Source organism: Nomascus leucogenys, chromosome 10 (genome assembly GCF_006542625.1).
Source record: "Nomascus leucogenys isolate Asia chromosome 10, Asia_NLE_v1, whole genome shotgun sequence".
Classification (NCBI taxonomy): Eukaryota; Metazoa; Chordata; class Mammalia; order Primates; family Hylobatidae; genus Nomascus; species Nomascus leucogenys.
Window position 1 is genome coordinate 41,645,141 of NC_044390.1, and position 9,541 is coordinate 41,654,681.

Below are 9,541 nucleotides of genomic sequence, written 5' to 3' on the forward strand. Positions count from 1 at the left end.
TCTGGAAAACAATTTGTCAGTTTCCTGAAAAACCAAACAAAATATACCTACCAGATGACCCAGCAATTGCACTCCTGGGCATTTTATCCCCAAGAAATGAAAACATACGTCCACACAAAAATCTGCACACAATTATTCACAGCAGCTTTATTTGTAATAGCCAAAAACTGGAAACAGGCCAGGCACGGTGGCTCATGCCTGTAATCTCAGCACTTTGGGAGGCCGAGGTGGGCGATCACCTGAGGTCAGGAGTAATCTCAGCATTTTGCGAGGCCAAGGAGGGCGATCACCTGAGGTCAGGAGTTCGAGACCAGCCTGGCCAACATGGTGAAATCCTGTCTCTACTAAAAATACAAAATGAGCTGGGCATGGCGGTACATGCTGGTAATCCCAGTGTAAAAAGTAAAGCAGAAGTTCCTTTTCAAAGAGACTGTCCTCCCCATCTAATTAAGAATAAATAGTAACTTCTCTTAGAAGCAAAATTTATTCAGAGACCTGTGCTAACATTCTTAAATATCTACTAGCCATCATAAAAAAATCAATGTACTTTATGTTCTTAGATCCTACAATTTAGCCTAAAGATTTGCCCTAGCATGCTTATACTAGTCCAAGAAAGCATTAAGTCAAAGCATGTTCCTCTTCCTTATTTAGAAATGCTTTTACTTTTCTCAGTATTCCACGTTACTTTCTCCTTCCTTTGTTCTCCTCTGCCTTTGCCTCTTTTAAAAACTTCTAAGTTGCGACAAATACAGAATGTGAGGTCCCATTCCAGCCAATAGAAACCAGACACAGCAATAAAGTAGATGTGTCAAGTTATAAATGACCCTGTCTCCTTTGTTCAGTGTACTTTTGTAGCAAAACTGCTAGCGAGTATACCCTTTCTGCAGAAAGTAAAAATAGCCTTGCTAAAGAAATTAAATTTACATTCAAGTGCTATTTCTTTACAGCACCAAAAAACAAGCATTTCTAACACAAGCTACTCGGGAGGCTGAGGCAGGAGAATTGCTTGAACCTGGGAGGCAGAGGTTGCAGTAAGCCGAGATCACGCCATTGCACTCCAGCCTGGGCAACAAGAGAGAGACTCCATCTCAAGAAAAAAAAAAAAAAAAAAAACTGGAAACAACCAATATATCCTTCACTAGGTGAGTGGCTTAACAGATTATGGTACATCCATGCCATGGAGTACTATGCAGCAATAAAAAGGAGTGAGATATGAAGAGGATACAGGCAACAACTTGGACGATTCTGAAGAGCAGTACAGAGAGTGAAAAAAGCCAGTTTCCAAGGATCATATGTGTTACAACATTCTTTTTGTTTGTTTGTTTTCTGAGATGGAGTTTCGCCCTTGTCCCCCAGGTTGGAGTGCAGTGGCTCGATCTCAGCGCACTGCAACCTCTGCCTCTTGGATTTAAGTGATTCTTCTGCCTCAGCCTCCCGAGTAGCAGGGATTAAGGTGCCTAACACCACGCCTGGCTAATTTTTGTATTTTAGTAGAGATGGGGTTTCACCATGTTGGCCAGGCTGGTCTCAAATTCCTGACCTCAAGTGATCCACCTGCCTTAGCCTCCCAAAGTGCTGGGATGACAGATGTGAGCCACCATGCCCAGGCATAACATTCTTGAAATGACAAAATGATAGAGGTGGAGGAGATGAAAAGTTGCCAGGGGTTAGGGATGGTGGGGGAAAGTGTTTGACTATGAAGGGAGTAGCACAGGGGAGGTCTTTGTAGTAACAGAATAATTCTGTATCTGGACTGCAGTTGTTGTTATATACATCCAGATGTGATAAAATGACATAGAACTGTACACACACATTATACCAATGTCAAATTCCTGGTTTTGATATTGTCCTGAATGATTTAAGAAGTAACCATCAGGGGATACGGATGAAGAGCACACCACACTTCTCTATTCTATCTTTGCAACTTCTGTGAATCTATACTTATTTAAAAAAAAAAAAATTTAAGACAGAGTCTCGCTCTGTCACCCAGAAAGGAGTGCAGTGGTGTGATCATAGCTCATTGCAGCCTTGAACTTGAGGTGGGCTCAAGTAATCCTTAGCCACCTGACTAACTAGAACTACAGGCATCAGCCACCATACCCCGTTAATTTATTTTTTATTTTTTGTTGAGTCGGGGTCTCACATTGCCCATTCTGGTCTCCAACTCCTGTCCTCAAGCAATCCACTTCTTCAGCCTTCCAAGATGCTGGGATTACAGGTGCCAGTCACTGCACCTGGCCGTAAATTTTTATTTTTTTAATCCCAGCAATCTCAATGGGTGACTCCAGGCCAGGTGGCCAGGTCCCAAAGGTCTCAGGCAGGGGACCCTTTGGGGCTTGAATTCCTGCTCCTCACCTAGAAGGAGTAGCTGAGGTTTCTGCAGGCCACGGCGCCAGGTGTGGCTCATAGTCTTGTAACAGGAGGAGGTTGGGCTTGTGGATGTGTCTTGATTTCTGGAGTCCAAGGGCTGTGTGGAGAAGGCAAAGGAGGAGGAGCAGGACTCCTGAGAACACAGCCTCCGTGCTTTCACTCTTCCTCCCTGTGTTCTTCCAAACAGGTCGTTGGTTTCCTTTTTTGATGACTTGACTGTCACCCCTTTACCAGGGAAGCAGTGAAAGCAGGCAACTAACAGAGTCCCTGTGAGCCCTGGGTGGCTACTCCCTGCCTGGCTATGTCCCCGTCAACCCCCAACCTCTGCCCAGGACGGTAAGACGGGAACAATGATAGTGCCTTCCTCACAGGGCTGGTGACAGCACACACAGGACACACTCAGCAACCCGCACATCCCATGACGAGCATGTGGTAAACAGACCTGGGTTCCAGTCCCAGGTCTGCCATGTGTTTGTTATGATATCACCTCAGTTTCCCCTCCCCAGGTGATTGCTGTTACGACTTCAGGGCTGTGCTGTGACAGTTCCCCAGCCACTACAGCACTTTGCACGGTGGCTGCTATGGAACGGGCTCTCTGTAAAAGTGAGCTGTCATTATTCCAGACATTGTCACATACCCTGCTGACCCAGCACTCCCTGCAGACATTAATGCATGCACCTCTGGCTACTCAGCCCTAGCCTGAGCTTCACAGAGAGGCCCTTTGGGACTAAACTGTCATTTCCTTCCCGCTCCCCAGGCAGATCGAGCTCTAGGGTGGGAAGCGGCCTTTGGCTCAGCTGCTGCCAGACTTCTCTGTTCTATCTTTGCAACTTCCTGTGATAATTATTTCAAAATTAAAAGACTTTTTTTTTTTTAAATTTGAGAGGTTGAGGTTGTCACCTCCTGTTTAAGGAGCAGCCTGGAGTTGAGAGCGAGAAGAGTGGGGAAAGAAAGAGGCTTGCCTACTTCCTTTTTTTTTCCCTTTTTCTTTCTTTCTTTCTTTTTTTTTGAGACCAAATCTAGTTCTGTTGCCCAGGCTGGAGTGCAATGGTGCGATCTCGGCTCACTGAAACCTCCGCCTCCCAGGTTCAAGCAATTCACTTGCCTTAGCCTTCTGAGTAGCTGGAACTACAGGCACATACAACCATGCCTGGCTAATTTTTATATTTTTAGTAGAGATGGGGTTTCGCCATGTTGGCCAGGCTGGTCTTGAACTCCTGATCTTAGATGATCTGCCCACCTCGGCCTCCCAAAGTGCTGGGATTACAGGCATGAGCACCACATTCGATCTTTTTTTTTCTTTTTTAGCTACTGAGTCTTACTCTGTTGCCCAGGCTGGCATGCAGTGGTGCAATCATAGCTCACTGCAGATTCAAGCTACTGGGCTCAAGTGGTCCTCCTGCTTCAGTCTCCTGAGTAGCTGGGACTACAGGCATGTGCCACTGTGCCCAGCTTATTTTTAAGCATTTTTTTTTCCTACATACAATGTCTGCTATGTTGCCCTGGCTGGTCTTGAACTCCTAGAAAGCACTTCTCAGCAGTGCAGTGCATCTCCACCACTGGCCAGTTGCAAGAGCCCAGCCCTGCATGATCGCCCACCTGGGGAGAAGGCTCTGGAGTGGCCAGTGCCGGCCGGGAGCTCTTTCATCAAGGAGGATAATGGAGCCGCCTGCCCCAGGCACTGTCCCAGGGACAGGGTGGGAGGCAGGCCAGGGATGGATTGGTCATCTCCGTCAGGAGTGACTTAGGAGGTTGGCAGACCGGGAGGGACAAAGAGACCCGTGTCATGACCATGGCCCAGTGCCTGGGTGTCCTCCCTCCCAGACATGGTGGCCCAGCCCTCCTGGCACGTGAGGCCATGAGACCTTCTCACCTCCCTTCCTGCCTGGCCAACCCTCATCTCAGCCTCTGCCCCCATCTCTCTGAGTCACTGTGTCATGTGTTCTGACTCTTCCTCGGCTTGGCATTTCCCAGGGAGGAGGTGCCATCTGCCTTTCCTGTCCCTGAGGGCCTCCCTGGGCCTGAACTCGGCCGGAGTAGATCACTCTTGCGTTCTTCACTGAACCTGCCCCTCCCGCTTTCTTCGACCTCTTAAGGAAGCTGCTGGAGTCACCTTTGACTCTTCAAGTGAGTCCCACCATTTCCTCCTCCAAAATGGGTCCTGACCCCACCCCTCTCCCCATCTCCACTTCCTCTCTCTTGGACAATGGCCAGGGCCTCCCAAGCCCTGTCCCTGCCTCCACTGATAGCCTGTGCTCACTGTCCACGCAGCTGCCAGGGGGCCTCTGAAGCCTCAAGCCCTCCATCACACCCCTCCGAGCTCACTTCTCCAGCGGCTTCTCAACGCGCTCTTTGAAAGCCCAAGTCCCGGCTGGGCGCAGTGGTTCACACTTGTAATCCCAGCACTTTGGCAGGCGGATAACTTGAGGTCAGGAGTTCGAGACCAGCCTGGCCAACATGGTGAAACCCTGTGTCTGTTAAAAATTAGCTAGGCATGGTGGTGCATGCCTGTAATCCCAGCTACTTGGGAGGCTGAGGCAGGAGAATCACTTGAACCCGGGAGGCAGAGGTTGCAATGAGCAGAGATCATGCCACTGCACTCTAGCCTTGGTGACAGAGCGAGACTCCAACTCGAAAAAAAAAAAAAAACGAAAAAAAAAAAAACAAAAAAACCTAGGATTAAATTCCATTGCTGGGCGGGGTGGCTCACGCCTGTACTCCCAGCACTTTGGGAGGCTGAGGCGGGTGGATCACCTGAGGTCAGAAGTTTAAGACCAACCTGATCAACATGGTGAAACCCTGTCTCTACTAAAAATATAAAAATTAGACAGGCATGGTGGTACATGCTTGTAATCCCAGCTACTCAGGAGGCTGAGGCAGGAGAATTGCTTGAACCCAGGAGGCAGAGGCTGCAGTGAGCTGAGATTGTGCCACTGCACTCCAGCCTGGGCAACAGAGCGAGACCCTGCCACAAACAAACAAACAAACAAGCCCCAGTCCTGCCTGTGGCCTACAAGGCCCTGTGTAATCGAGCTTCCTTGGGCAACCACTCCGGCTCCATCGCTCCACTCAAGCATGCTTCTTTCCTTCTTGTTCCATGAATGTAACAAGTACATTCTCGCCAGGGGCCTTTGCACTTGATTTTGGCCTTCCCTGGACCCACATTCCCCAGGAACCCACAGAGCTCCCTCCCTTACTTCCTTCTGGTCTCAAGTCAAATGACTTCTCTTTCTGAAATGGCAGCCTGACCCAGCACAGCCTGACCTTGCACCCCTCTGCAGTTCCTTCACTGTCAGATGTGCGGTCATGTGTTTGCTTGTCTTTCTGATCGTTGTCTGTCTCTTCCGCAGAATGTCCGCTCTGGGAGGTCACAGAGTGATTCTTTTTGGGCACTGCTGTGACCCTGGGGCCCAGCATAGGCCTGGCACACAGAGGTGCTCAGTGAGCATGTGTTGAATTCTGGTGGGGTCCAGGAGCTGGGTGGGGAAAGTCTGAGAGAGTGAACTCGAGTTCAGGTCCTACTTGTTTGTTTGTTTGTTTGTTTGTTTTTTGAGACAGGGTCTCACTCTGTTGCTGAGGCTGGAGTGCAATGGTTCAATCTCGGCTCACTGCAAACTCCATTTCCTGGGCTCAAACGATCCTCCTCCTTCAGCCTCCCGAGTAGGTAAGACTACAAGCGCATGCCACCATACCTGCCCAATTTCTGTATTTTTTGTAGAGACAGGGTCTCGCTATGTTGCTGAGGCTGGTCTCAAACTCCTGGGCTGAAGCCATCCACCAGCCTCAGCCTCCCAAAGTGCTGGGATTATAGGCATGAGCCACCGCACCCGGCTCGGTCCTACACATTCGCCATGGTTGAGTGCTAGTCCCTCCTAAGGATGGTCTTTGTGTCAAATTCCCTCATTGTTCCCCAAACTTTAGAGGTTTGCCTACAACCTTCAGGAGCCACCTGCAACATGTTTATTTAATACATTTTTAAAATCAATTCAGTTGATTGATTTTTTTCTTACTTATTTATTTATTTATTTATTTTGACTTAGCCTCATCTGAAGCTGGTGTGGCATTCTGGTTTCCTGTTGTTCTGGCGCACACTAAATGAAGCATACACAGTAGCGTCACAGTGGCTCCCGGGGCCCTCAAGCTGCACTTTGGGCAGTGTGAGGTTACTCCCCGATCCCTGGTTATTGACAATGTTCTGCTCCTCTGGGCGAAGTCCTCCCAGACCAGACCTGCTGGAGCCAGAGTCTGTCATCAGGGGACAGGTGTGTCAGGCAGGGCTGGTGAGCATGTATGCAGGGGATCTGGAAGAGGCTTCCCCATCGGCTGCGGAGAGGCCCCTGTGTATCCCCAGCCCCCTCTGATGCCTCTCTGGCCTTGCTTCAGCTCCTGGAATTTTGCTAAACATGTTCCCACTTGGGGCCTTCACACATGTTCCCACTTGGGGACTTCACACATGTGTGAGTTTCCTTCCAGAGGGAAGCCTCCCCTGCCCCCTGTGACCTTAAGTCACACTTAGATTCTATGCTGTAAAGCAGCCGTCCCCAACCTTTTGGCACCAGGGATCGGTTTCATGGAAGACAATTTTTCCATGGGCCTGAGAGTGGGGAGGGAGCTGGGGATGATTCAAGCACATTATATTTATTGTGCACTTTATTTCTATTATTATTACATTGTGATATATAATGAAGTAAGTATACAACTCACCATCATGTAGCATCAGTGGGAGCCCTGAGCTTGTTTCCCTGCAACTAGACGGTTCCATCCGGGGGTGATGGGAGACAGTGATAGTTCATTAGGTATGATGTGTGAGTGCGCAACCTAGATCCCTTGCATGCACAGTTCACGATAAGGATCGTGCTGCTGTGAGAATCTAAAGCTGCTGCTGATCTGACATGAGGCGGAGCTCAGGCGGTCATGCTTGCTCGCTGGCTGCTCACCTCCTGCTGTGCAGCCCAGTCCCTAACAGGCCACAGACCAGTATCAGTGTGTGCAGTACAGCATTGGAGACCCCTGCTGTAAAAACTCTGAGCTTCTCCTTGGGAGCCGGTGTCACAGTTGCAGTTTGATACTGTGCATGAGATTCTTTCATGTCCTTCTCCCTGCAAGACTGTGAGCCCTGTGAGGAAAGGGCATGCACTGCACCCTGCCAGCTTGGACAGGCCCCACGGAAGGTCTCCCTTCCCACTGCCCACAGCCTGGCCCCCCACAGATCTCTTTTCCTCCTGCATGTGGACTTCCCATCCCAGCCAAGCAGCCCCATGTCACCTCCCCTCCTGACCTGGTTTGTTTATTCCTGCCTCTAGGCCTTTATTTTGGTCTCTGTGCTGTGTCCTCTGCCTTCTTCAAAATGCAGGGAGAGGCCAGGCATGGTGGCTCATGCCTATAATCCCAGCACTTTGGGAAGGTGAGTTGGATGTATCACTTGAGGTCAGGAGTTCGAGACCAGCCTGGCCAACATGGTGAAACCCTGTCTCTACTAAAAATACAAAAATTAGCCAGGTGTGATGGTGCACGCCTGTAGTCCCAGCTACTTGGGAGGCTGAGGCATAAGAATCGCTTGAACCTGGGAGGCAGAGGTTGCAGTGAGCCAAGATCGTGCCACTGCACTCCAGACTGGATGACAGAGTGAGACTCCATCTCAAAACAAACAAACAAACAAACAAACAAACACAGGGAGAGCCGCCATCTAGGAAACCCTGCCCTCACTGCCCGAAGCCCATAGCTTAACCTTACTGCTCCTCCAGCACCCTGGCTCTGTGAGCAGCTGTTGGTTCTCACCAAGATGGCCGTGTAGCACAGCGTCAGAGCATGGCCTCTGGAGCCAGTGGTCAGGGCTCAAATCTGGGTTCCACTGCTAACAGTTGGGGACCACAGAACTGATGTAACTTCTCTGTGCTTCAGCTGCTTGTTCTCAAATGTGCATGTGCATCAGAATCCACCAAGGACTTCTCAAAACACAGATTCCTGGGCCCCACCCCAGGGTTTTTGATTCCTGAAGTCTGGGGTGGGGGCTGAAAATTTGCCTTTTTAGCAAGTTCCTGGGTGCTGCTGATGCTGCTGCCTAGGGACCACACTTTGAGAGCCATCGTCATGTTATTAGGGAAGTTAAATGAGGTTAATGGAGATTAATTAATGCAAACTGGGTAGAATCATAGAAAGCGTTCAACAACTGTTAGTTACTAATCCCATTTACACCAGACACTCTGGCCCTTTTTAACTTCCTGACAGGTATTATAGAAAAAGTGCATTTGATACAAAAATTAGCTGGGCGTGGTGGCGAGTGCCTGTGATCTCAGCTACTCGGGAGGCTGAGGCAGGAGAATCGCTTGAACCCAGGAGGCGGAGGTTGCAGTGAGCCGAGATCGCACCACTGCACTCCAGCCTGGGTGACAGAGAGAGACTCCAGCAAAAAGAAAAAAAAAAAAAAAAAAGAGAGAGAGAGGGAGGGAGGGAAAAGAAAAGAAAGAATGCATTTGAGTCAGAAGAATCAACCCCAGGGCCTGGACACACCATTTCTGAGCTCTGTGACCCTGGGAAAATCACCTAACTTCTCTAAGTCTCAACATTCTCATCGTCACAGAGCTGTCCTAGGAGACCCTTCTCAGGATAGCCTGAGCCTCTGGAAAGTGCTCAGTATACAGCTGGTGCTTAATTAATGTTTCTCGAACTGAATATAGTGATGGGTAAAGGCTGACGCTGCAAATTGCAGCATGAATGTGAGAGATGGGGGTGAAACCAACACGGGCTGGTGAGACCTAGATCTGTGGCTTGCACTCCAAGCTGCAGGGACCAGGAGGTAATCTCAGTGCAGGAAGCCGGACAGGTGTGGGACAATAGGGAGTGGTGGGGACTGCGGCCAGTTCACAGGACCCTCCCTTTCAGCAAGTCATGGCCACGTACAAGTGCAAACCTGGTGCTGTCAGCTGATCTGACTGCGGCAGAAAGCAGCATGAGGATTTTTATGTGAAATCACCCATAAGTCAAACCAGACCCAGCTCACAGCTACCAGCTCAGAGTGGGAGCAACTTAATGGCCACTGGCCCTGGGTTCAAGGCTAAAATCCCTGGGACCTTGCCTGCATACCGGGCTCAGCCGAGGGCAAGGAGAAATTCTGTCATCGTTCTGTAGACGGTGGGATGGCAGGCTGCCCAAAGACGGGTCAGAAAGCATC